The sequence below is a fragment of the Micropterus salmoides genome, unplaced genomic scaffold, assembly GCF_014851395.1.
Source record: "Micropterus salmoides isolate LMB-PRFRI ecotype aquatic unplaced genomic scaffold, ASM1485139v1 Ms_hic_scaffold_4, whole genome shotgun sequence".
In the NCBI taxonomy this organism is placed as follows: domain Eukaryota; kingdom Metazoa; phylum Chordata; class Actinopteri; order Centrarchiformes; family Centrarchidae; genus Micropterus; species Micropterus salmoides.
The window spans coordinates 17,712,853-17,725,035 of NW_024043372.1; positions in this window are offsets into that span (position 1 = coordinate 17,712,853).

Genomic DNA, 12,183 nt, shown 5'->3' on the forward strand with positions numbered 1-12,183 from the left:
CCGCTCACATATTTTACACTCTCTTCAGCAGCCTACTTCTATTTCGACCAGTACAGTAACCGTGCTTCAAGCTTCTGAATATCTCACAGAAGAGCAAAATATTAGACAACTCATGTTTTGTTAATAAACATGTCACAGTCCAGCTGAATTTTATAATGTGTCTGCTGCTAGTCAATCCATCTCGATATTTTCCTTTTCTTGTTAACCCAAGGTCGAAATCCCATTTGGATAATCTCAAATCCGTCATCCTCCACATTGTTATGATAAACTGTCAATATAAAATATGCTGAGCGCTGTACTGAATATCACAGGGGTGTCATATCAGGATGACAGTGCCATTGTTGAGGTGGAATAAAGCCATAAAAGGTAATAATTGAGTGTTTCCTTCTTTTTTCTCACAGCCAAGATGTGAGCTCAAACTGCTGCCCAACAAAAACACTATGAATCAAACTGTCGGTCTGTAGAACAAAGATGAAATTGATTGCGCAGTAGTGTGTGTGTGTGTGTGTGTGTGTGTGTGTGTGTGTGTGTGTGTGTGTGTGTGTGTGTGTGTGTGTGAAGATGGATATGTTTTGGTCTGTAAATGTGTGTGTGTGTGTGTGTGTGTGTGTGTGTGTGTGTGGATGGGCTGTTTCTTTGTGTGCTGTTGTATTTGATACAGTGATTCACATGGCACCCATATGTTAGTGCTGAACATCTGATTTCATTACTATGCTGCCATGTCAGCCTCCGCTCTTCTGGGAAGAACCTGGCTGCAGGGATTTGCTCTCACTCGGCCACAGGAGCATTAGGGAGGTCAGACACTGATGTTGGGTGATAAGGTCTGTTTCACAGTCAGTTAAAAGGTGTTTGATGGGGGTGAGGTCAGGGCTCCGACCAGTCAAGTTTTTCCAGACTAAATTTTGGCACAAAGTTGGAAGCAAACGAAACATACAGTAGTAGTAGTATCATTAGAAGTAGAAGTATCATTTTAAGTTGTAGCATTAAGATATTCCTTCATTTCCTTCAAACTTACAGCCCAAAACATAAAAAATAACCAAAAGTCTCAGACCAAAAGTAAACAAAAGTATGTGGACAGGGCTGTCCACTGGACTATAGAGAAACATAATGAAACCAGAATACAATCTCACTATAAGGACCATTCAGTAGCTGTTCAGGAACTTTTGATCATATCACAAGACCTTTATCACCAGATGGAGTTTGCCCAGTTGTCATGAAATTGAAAGCTCCACAACAGCTACTAAATGGACCTTGTGGCGAGACTGTTGACTCAACTGCAGTTTCCAAGGTCAGGAATTAGCATAAAATCAGATAATGAAACCTGCACATGCAAGAAAACCTTACGCTGCTACTGACATCTTTACAAATAAAGTAGTGTTTCTTTTCAAACATACAGTATAGTTGCAAAGCAGTTCGAAACACTAAAAGAGCACGGGCCACTTCATATGAAAAAGGGGAGTAGTTTGTTTGGCAGAGGACAAAATTTTTAGCTCACTGGCTCATAAGGAAAGAAAAGCAAAATAGGACAGAGATAGAGAATGAGTAATGAAAGTGGAAAGAAGAAAGAGACTATCTTCCTCAATGAAGGCAACAACAATAAACACTTCCTCTTCGCATTTACGCAGACAAAGAAAATACAGCTTTCCTCAGTCACCCAGCAAGACTTCGAACATCAATAAAATTTGTTATGATCATCTGTCATTTTACAACATTTGTCACAGTACTCAAAGTGCTTCTTTTTTTTTTTTTTTACAGAAAATCTATTTTGTGTTTTTATTGCTTTCCCCCCCTCCTTCTAATGAATTGGCATGAATGACAAGAAGGCAGTGTAGTGAGAAGCCTTTTCCTTGTCTCCATTTGCAGGTCCTATGTTTCCAGAGAAGCATCAAAGAGAGAGGAGCAGGAGTACGCAGGGGGGAGGCAGGCTGTAAGCTTCAAGCTGCACACAGAGATAAAGACCAGACATATATGCGAGTGTGTGTGTGTGTGTGTGTGTGTGTGTGTGTGTGTGTGTGTGTGTGTGTGTGTGAAGGATTAGGCTGACTTTGACTGGGTCTGCTCCATTGTGACAACAGCTCCAAAGAAGCTGCACACTGCCACATGATGGACAGAGCTTGGAATTACACAGATAATGTCTGACTCTCCATCTTTCTCTCTCTGTCTCAGGACGCTCAGGCTTTACACATTTGTGTGTATGGAAAAATATGCAGTATGGGGACTGAAGGTCATTGGCTGTTGAAACTGTCCAGTTATATACTTTTCATTTTCTATTTGTGTAAGTGCTTGAGAATGAAAATGTGTAAGAGAGAGTGGATAAGACACTTAAATGGGAACTGTAACAATTTTACACATCAAAGTCTATTTAGAGATGTTGGGGAATACTACTGTATGTGTGAAAAAAAGGTGTTTCTGCTTTTTGTGGCTGCAGTCTGATAAATTGAAGTCTGAAGACTTCAAGTTTGAAAATGAAATCAATCTGGGGGTGTAGGAGAAGTGAGCTCACCAGACCTCTAGCTCAAGGCTCAAGGCTACATTAGCCACGACTAGCATAACACACCTGAATCTCTGAACCCAACCAGTAATTGTGGGTAATTTAGTCGACAGGTTTTGACACGGAAGAAGAGTGCGTGGGATAAAAATGACAATGTTGCTGCTTCTGCTGCATCACTTTTTGTCCTTTTTTCAAACTGTTCACTGTGAGGCCAATAAAGTTTATATTAGCCTACAATTCTAAATCTGTGGAGAATTGTTTGAAACTGAGTAAAAAAAAAACTAGACAGAGAGACAAGACTAAAAGGGGCATATTTTTAAAAAGGGAGGAAGAAGAGAGTCTGTTTGTGGTGGAATGAAATGACCCCTGTAGGAAAAACGGGCCAAAACAAAAGCTGAAATAATGATGCTTTAGAAGTCCAAAAGCAAAACCAGCCCAAATAAAGCCCCTTCTCCTTGTTCTGTTCTGTTCTCAAAGTACAACTATATTAGACATTTACTGTACAACCTGCTTTAAGAGTTTTCTTCAGCGCTTTAGTTGGAATGACATAAGCTTGTTTCACCGGTCAGAGTTTTTAATGTTTCACTAAAAGCCCTCTGCTAAGTCCTACCATGCCTGACCCTTCTCATTACCTTCATCACTAAATGAAACCGGCAGCGACACAAGCTGTAATAATACTGCAGTGTAACCACGCAGCTGCCAGAAGGAATTGTGTGCTGATGCGTCTTTGCCTTTATTCCACTTACAGTGCTTATTCCCAATAAAGTGGGAGATTTTCTTAATGTATCAGGTTACCGATTAAATCATATCTTGTTTTTTGAAGAGTTATATGTTATTTAAAGTACATTCCCATTGTAAATGCCTATGTACAAATTGCAGTTTATGCTAATCTGTTTGGGAGTCATTTTGTTCACATTTAATGTGAGGAGATGCTGGAATATTGAGAGAAATACTTGCCTCAACTTTACAAACAAACACACTTATATAGATTGTCAAATGGGTTAAAAGAAACCACCCCTCAGTTATCTGGGACCTTAAATGTCTCAGTCTTCAACATGAAACCTTATTTGGGCAATAATAATAATAATTATTCACTCCATTCAGGGCAAACCTCACTGCATGCCTTATTTTTAATGTATTGTTCACCTACTGTTATGTATTTTTCTCTAGATAAAATGAAAAAAAATATCTGGAAGATAATTCTAAATCACTGCTACTGTATCCAGTACTAACTCACTTTAACATGTGCCTTTTCTATTTGATGTAAAGGTTGATCCTCATATAAATGCATTTCACATGCATAGAAAAATTTAATCTATTAAAAAGAAAGTGTAATATACAGTTTTATATATATATAGAGGTTTTTTAATGTATTAGCAACTGCTATCTCCCAGTGTCATTTCACTGTATCACAGTGTCACCATGCTTCCCCTCCAGAGGCTCATCATATATGGTTTTATCAGCGGTGTTTGACATGCAGCATACTACTGAGCTCCAAACTCCCGACTCTTCGCTTGAAAACACATTTCAGCCTGCCAGCGATTGCATAACAGGGAACGATAGTTGGCGACAGGCGAGTATCATCAGCACCACCAAATCAAGGAGTGTTTCTGCTTTGATGTGAATATTACTAATAAAAAGTCTTATTATAAGATGGTTGTGTTGAATTATACTTGCTGCAAATGTGCAGTCAACTGCCAAAATGAAATCTGTTGTTGTACAAATTATCACTCTTGCATGATGAAGAATACAAATTTTAACGAATGAAGACTTGATAATAAGCAAACTATTCTTTCTTGTTCCTATTGATCAAATGTTTTCTTCACTTAAAGGTAAACTGCCAAGATTTTATATTATAAAGTTAATGATTTTTTGACATTGTAGGAACCTCTATGTTTTGTTTTGTTTTGTTTAACCTGGGGAATAGAGTCAAAAACAGTCCTGGGGACACTTACAGCTGTCCTGTCCAATAAAGCACCAAAGACAAGACACAAAGTCTCTGGAGGACATTGAAAGTATTTTTATAATTCCCCAGCAACCTCTCTACAATATGACAAAGTTTAACTCTTTACTCACTTTCATTTTACAACATTTGAGTTGTCATTTATCAGCTGGGTCAATGTGGATATGAGGATGATTTATATTTTTATGGAAACCAGCTGCAGCTCATGTGGGGCCACCTGCTAGGTTTTATCTTAGTTTTCTCTTTTTACATATGTGGAAAGTGTCTAATAACAATGGCGCTACTCTCTGTGTAGATGTGTGTGTGCATATGCTTTGTGTGTATTCTAGTGTGAGCTATTAAAGCCCAGAAACTGTTAATGCAGCCTGCAAGGTATTGCTGTGCACAGCCAAGGGCATGTGTTGTAGGTGCATGTGTGTCTGTGTATAATGCATGACTGTGTGTACCAATATGTATGCATGTTTGCGTGTGTGTGTGTGTGTGTGTGTGTGTGTGTGTGTGTGTGTGAGGGGAACGCTTTTGTCTGTGTCCAATGCAGTGCATTATTCTTCATTAGAAACAGATGAGTGAGTCTGTCTATTCCAGGACTGCCCCTGGGTTCAAGTCAATCCACCACCCAAAGACACACATACAGTGAATGCACACACACCCACCCACACACACACACACGCATTCATACACACATTCAATTTGTGCACAGTGTCTGTCTTAGACAATGAGAACTGAGTCAGATGCCTAGTAGAAATTTGCATTTTGGAGTTGTATCTCAGCCAACATAGCATATTCATCTCTGATATCTGAGATTCATCTCATATGAATACAGACACAACACATTAACGTTTCAGTGAGCTCCTTTTTCATTCTATAACTCAACTATAATGAATCAAACAAGGAATAAAATGTTTTATTATGGAGACATCTTACATAAAAATGAAAAGTGCAAATAACTTGTGTAATCTAATGTGAATTAAAATGTCCTAAAGGTAATTGATGTTTGAACATCATCATCATATTTAAGGTGTAACTTTGGCATCCTTATCACTTTTGCAGTTACTTAATCATTTATTTACAATTCAGAATATCACATTCCCACTATCTAAAATAAGAAATTATTCCTTATTGTGCTCATGTGCTGAAATACCTTGAGTACCCAGTCAGCCGGATTTCATTCAGACCAAGTCTAAGGTATAACTGGAGGAATATAAATTGAATTTCAGGATGGATATACTTGCTTGATGAGCCTCTGCTATCTATCACACGGATTTGACTGAATATTGCCTACCTCCACATTGCTGGCTATTTGCTGGGATGGAATTATCCAATATGCTAACACCTCAGTATTTCTGCTTACTCGGGGAGGATAAAGCTTTTGGTTTGTTTCGGGGTTTTTTCCAACATTGAAATATTTCTGTAAAAATAAATTTCCAACTTATTGATGTTCAGCGTGATATCTAGGAAGTGAGACATGTGTGTCCATAATTCTTAAAAAATATATATAATTCTTTAAAATGGTTGAAGTGTAAAAAAAAAAATCACTTTCCTCTGTCATATATAACATAACAGTGAAAGTTAATTTGTAGCTGATTACTTTGACAGACGGGAAAACAACACAACCAGTTGTTGGTACATCCAGCTGTGTGCTTTACAACAGCATTCCACCACATAAAGACAAGAGGCGAATTTGACTTCTGTGGTCTCCACTTGATTGTCAACTTAGTAGGCCCCTACAGAGAAAGAGAGACAGACAGAAACAAGAGACAAAGAGAGAGAGACTTTACAAAAAGAACAGATTACATAAGTCCTTCACCTCACATGCCTGACTATGTGACTACAAAATGCCCAAGAGACTGAGGGATGGAGGAAGGCAGCAAGAGGAGAGGAGGTGGGGGAAGCGGAGTAAATTGGAGAAAATTAAGGGGAAGAGGAGAGGGAAGAGGGATTTGAGAGAGAGACTGGGTGAGCAAGAGGGGGAACGAGCAACAGAGCGAGAGAGAGAGGGAGGCTGATGAGAGGTTTATAAAAAGGAAAGTGAAGATGATGTAGAGGGCGTATGAAGTGGGTTGTCATTGTAGTTAATGCTAGTCGCCTCGCCTCAACGACGGCAAAAAGACTGCTGCTGAAGAGGGCTCTGATACGCAGCCCGACAAAAGCACTTATCAGATCTAGCACAGCTTGAAAAACGCTGACGTGCCGACAAAATTTTCAAATCAAATCAACTGGAAGACAGATTCGTGACCTTATTTAAATTGTCTGGCTGACGCACTGTCAGAGAATATTTTTTGTAATGATTTTACTCATTTTGGTAAATTACTGCATTCATTCTGCACATTTAAATACATAAAAAAAACAATTTAGTTGATGTGACGGAACATAATTTCTGGTTAAAAAAAGCATTCCTTTTATGTTCTGAAGTGAAGATAAATGTGTCATCAAAATAACATGACTAAGTGGTGAAATGACATGTTAGCACAGTTGTCTTTTCGGTCTGCACAGCTACACAGCCACTGCTACAAATCCAAATCAGTGGAGCTGGTAAGGATTAAGTGTCTTGCTCAAGGACACTTCAGAAGGGCAGATGCTTACTGACTATTCCAATTCCAGTGATATAATGTAAGTACATTTACTCAAGTATTGTACTTGAATACAGATTAGAGGTACTTACTTGAGCATTTCCATTTCATGCCAGTTTATACTCATACAGTAGAGTTCAGACTTCACTATAATTATTTGACATCTATAGTATTATACCAATTACAAATTCATATACAAAACATATGAAGAGCTCATATGATATGATGCAGTATTATATCTTAAATTACCCAAATGTGTATCAAAATAAAGTTGAAACAAGTAGCTGATTAATCAAATTGTCATTAAACAGAAAATTATTTGGTAATTATTTGATAACTAATTATTTCAGTCATTTTTCATGCAAAAACTTTTCATATTTGAGACTTGAATGCTTTTTACTGTAATTTACAGTAAACTGAACAGTTTGTAGGTTTGGGCTATTGATTCAGCTCTGGTTAACAGTAATGGGCATTTCTCACAATTTTCATTTTACAATTAAAATTATATTTCAATAATCAGCAGTTCAAACCATAATGAAAAAATTGCAGCTCTATTAACTAGTAAATAAAATTCTCAAAAATGCTGCTGATATCTAATGGTATAATATTTAATAGAATGACAGTCATAGGGTACATTTTCTCAATAATAGCTATACTTACTTACTAGTAACATCTTCAATACAAGACTTTTACTTGTAATGATGCATTTTTTCCCAGTGCTGTATTCAGGATCCCGGGTTTGGTGGCACACTGGCAGAAACAATCTGCTGTTTCAATGAAATAAAGAGTTTCAGAAATAATGTGCAAGAATGTTGTGAACAAAGTGACACAACCGGACAGGTAGGAGCAGCTGCAGTGAAAGAGGAAAGGCAGTGTCTAAATTGGCAAGAGAAAACGGAGCAAAAGCAAGAACGAGGGCTGGAGGGAAGAACATGAGGGAGAGTAAAGGATGGGAACAGGGGGAACGAGCAGTGATAGCAGGATGGAAGAAATGAAGGTCAGCTCCACTTTCTGCGGTATATATTGTAAAAAGGAAGATGACATCCCACTGTCTCGATGTAATGATTGTCAGCCAGGAGTCTACTTCACAACTGTTATTAAGTTTCACCTTTCTGTTCACTGTAAAGTGTTGACAATTGATAGGTTGGTTTATGGTGGCTGATTTCAAGTACTAAAGTGAGGTTTGATTTATTTTGCGAGCTCATAAATGCCCCACATATTGCTATGTACAAGATGACTGCTGCATTGCCAGGCCTCTTTCATGGAATAGTTCAGGAGGTACAGACCTGACCAGCAGATGTCACTGTTGGCCTACAAAACACAGGCATGTCAGTTTGACTAAGTGTTGCTATGGCAAGGCATTACTTTAAGCATGTTTATTTTCACTATAAATGTTTAAGGTCAAATCCTGTAACTGTGGCCTAAGAGGTACGTAGATATTCAGTTTGAAATATTTCATGGAAATCAGTAACGTAAATAATAAAAGTTACGTCTGTGACCAATGATTGACTTCCATTAACAGCCTCTGCCTTAATTTGAAAGATATAATTACCACACACAACAATGCACTGTAACTGACCTGACTCTTTCCATACACTCTGTAATTACAGGCTATTATGGACTCCCATAATACAGATTGACCTTAATGAAATTAGGAAGATGTCTGACGCACTCATTCACACACACAAATTAGAATGCACACATTCTTAAATCAGCTGCGCACAACAACACAACACAACAGACAGGTGCACACACAGGCACACAATCAAAAAAGAAATCAGGTTACTCACACACAGCTGTGGAGCAGAAATAGAAAACTACTGCCCATTCAATTCGCAGTCTGTCAGCTTTAATCTTCATTAATGTACAGATTCGATCACAGTGACGACATTTAAAAACATATTTTGTGTGAATTATAGAATATAAATATTGATCAACCCACATAAAATCCCTAGTTGCTCATATATTTCACAGCTACCCTGTTGCTGTCCATGTCCTCATATGTACTATCTCATTTTTATCTTTATCCAGAGGAGGCTAACTTAGAATTCAGGCTGTCTGTAAACAATTGCTGGCTTCCTGTTTTCATGAATACATTGAAGCCGTCCAGTTTTTGGCTACAGAGCAGCTCCACTTGACTACCTTGATGGTTTTTGATAAAAGGGAAGTCAAGGAGTTCAATATCTGGAAATCTTGTGGCTATGAGGACATTCTGTCAGCACCTACCGGTCCTTTCTTGACAGATTTTTCAATTTAAGTCACCATTTCCTCCCCGTCTTATCCTCTACTCAATTCACATACACACACACACACACACACACATACTAAAAAAACCCTCCTGGTCCCTTTCTTCAAACCTCCCTTCCCCTTTTCATCTCATCCATCCTTTCTCCCTCTCACGCTACCCTCCCTCCCTCCTTCCCTTTCTTTCTTTTCATCGCCTCTTTAAGCACAGCTTTTACTGTAGAGGGGAACAGGGATGGTGGTAACAATCCATTTTCCCCAGGGATGCAAAAGGGATTTTGCCAGTGCATCCAGTGTTTTGCAAAGCATAGACTTTGAAGAGAATACATTTAAGGCGTTAAGACTCTCCCACTTGAACAAAAACACCTGATGAATTAAAGGTGTTGCACACCCACAAAGATGTTTACTGTCGCATCCTGTCTTCACCAGACATCTTTCAACTCTGATTTTCAGTCATACATCAGCAACATTTCCATTTTACGTAATCAATGCAGCTGTCTACACTGGCTGTGTAACTGTTCACGCTTCACACACAGTTAATGCACGTAACAGTGATTCAGAGCCTTTTTTGTCAATTAAGTCTGTGACCGTCTGATGACAGACTAACAGCTGCCACTGTTGTGCTGGTGACATGTTCCTATCGCAGTACAGCCGATGTGTAGAAAAGGTGTTATTCCTAATGATTATAGCGTCCTCTCAAGCTGAAGTTGGGCAGAGTGATGCTAGGGGTTTGCCATACAGTCACCAAACTCCAGACTCAAGTAGAGGTCATTTGTTTCTCCCTAACAGGCGCAACAGTAGAAATAGGAAAGTGAGGATGGAGATATAAATTAAGCACTCTCTGTACATGCCCACACAGTGCCTGAAGAGAGGTCTACTCTGCCCAAAATAACTGTAAAAACACCTGTGTGGGTGTGAAATGGGTGTAATGTCTAAAACTCCATATGCCGTTTACTTTTTCTTTTTTGTTTTATTTTATTCTATTAATCAATATATTATTTCCAGAGACAATACGCACTGATCAACATCACTGCAAACGAGCCCGGCCCATCTACTGTTGTCCCTTGGCCAGATGTTAAATTAGCCATTAAAACAACAATAAAACACACAACGCGTACAATTACAACAATAGACAGTAAAACAAGAAGCAATTGAACATCAACAGTATAACATTGTCATTGTTTAAAAGTGTTATATCTTCTCCTGAAGTTCTCATTTCTACCACAGAGTTTTACACATCTGCCATTATCAGGCAAAGCTCAGCAAAAAAACATTCATTTGTCATCTCATTGCTGTGAAAAACAACCGCTGCCCTCAGCACCTTTACAGCTCTGCATCATTTGCTTTGCAAATACTACTTAAAAGTGTTTTGCACGTTTCAAAAACCTGACATTTTAAGGGATCTAAGTTTGAAAATTATGAAGACATATAGGTGTGTAATGTTATATGTAACATCCACAACAAATGTTGTGCTGACTTCATGTAGCCATGAAAACTTTGCATGAGTTTTTTCACTCATATGAAATTACTTAAATTATAAGTATAAGAATTACCTGTGCATGGACCTCAGGCTCCGCCAAGGAGTGGAGGTTTGCTTAGATACACAATCTTTGTCCACACTGGCATAAAATCCAGTATACACAGTCACACTCCCAAGAGGGGAGAATACTGACTTGTCTCTGTGACCCTTCTATAAGCCAAAGTTTTAATTTTCCAGTGTCTGTATTTCTTCACCTGTTGCTTGCATACAGACCAAAAATGTGTATCATAGTTCACACACCAGTTTGGTGGAAGAAACTTGATTTTATCTTACCCATGACATGATCACCTTTCAGTTTTTAAAAAGTATCTCCAGACAGTATCTCATAAATATACATTCAAATATTTCTTGTATGTGTAAAACTAGCAAGAAAAAGAAACTACTTGAGTTTTATAACCTTGTGGACTTTCCCCTACAGTAGCCATGTTCAGGTCAAACACATTAGAATTCCCTTTGGCCAAGCAGCCATTTCACAATGGGTCAAAGGCCAGATTAATCCCAGACTTATTCTCAGAATCAGTATTAGGGTCATTATCACCCTGCTGCTGTGAGATGTTATCTGACATGCTTGGTATTTTGTCAGAGCTCTTCCTAGTGTGAAACCCAGTGCATGTTGTTCCAAAAGATAATCAGAATTGTTGGCAAATGTCATATTAGTTCAGGCAAAACAGCATCTATTTGTCATCTGCGCAGTACCATGTTGACTGTGAAAGCAACAGTTAACACTTGACATTATTGTCCCTTGACAGACGAGTGTTTGTGTTGTTTGATGAGCAACCTGAGACATTTATTTATAGCTGAAGTGTGAAATATTAAATAACTTTGGGTTCAAGCTGCTAGAATTGGACATTGCATAAAAAGACGTTTCAATTCAAATGAAGTAATTTATAATAAAAGTACGCTTTAATTGTAATGGGCATAGTGAAATAGTTTCTTTGTGTTAGGCTACAAGTGAAAATGTAAGCAATAGTAGGCTAAATATGACAGCATTTCTGGATCAGGGAGAGCCATCATAAAACTGTGAAACAAGTGGCAATAAAAATGTTTAAAATGCCATTTATGGCCCTTCCAGAATTTTTAAAAACTCAAATCATGGGTGCATACACCCAAGTTAAACCAGTCATCCTTATGTACACTGTAACACTAGCAGTGGTGAGACACACATTGGAACCAGGTTAGCAACCCAAATACACCTTACAATTCAATATTAGACTTGCCCAGTGAACATGCTGACACCCAGTCAGAGCTTCATGAGTCCATAAGTGTTTTTACCACTGCTTGGCACACCTTGCACAATGTGCGTTGTGATCTGGGACCTTACCATGGTCCCTTGTTAATGCTGTCCCTATAGTCTCCCCTACAGCCCCCACGCTCA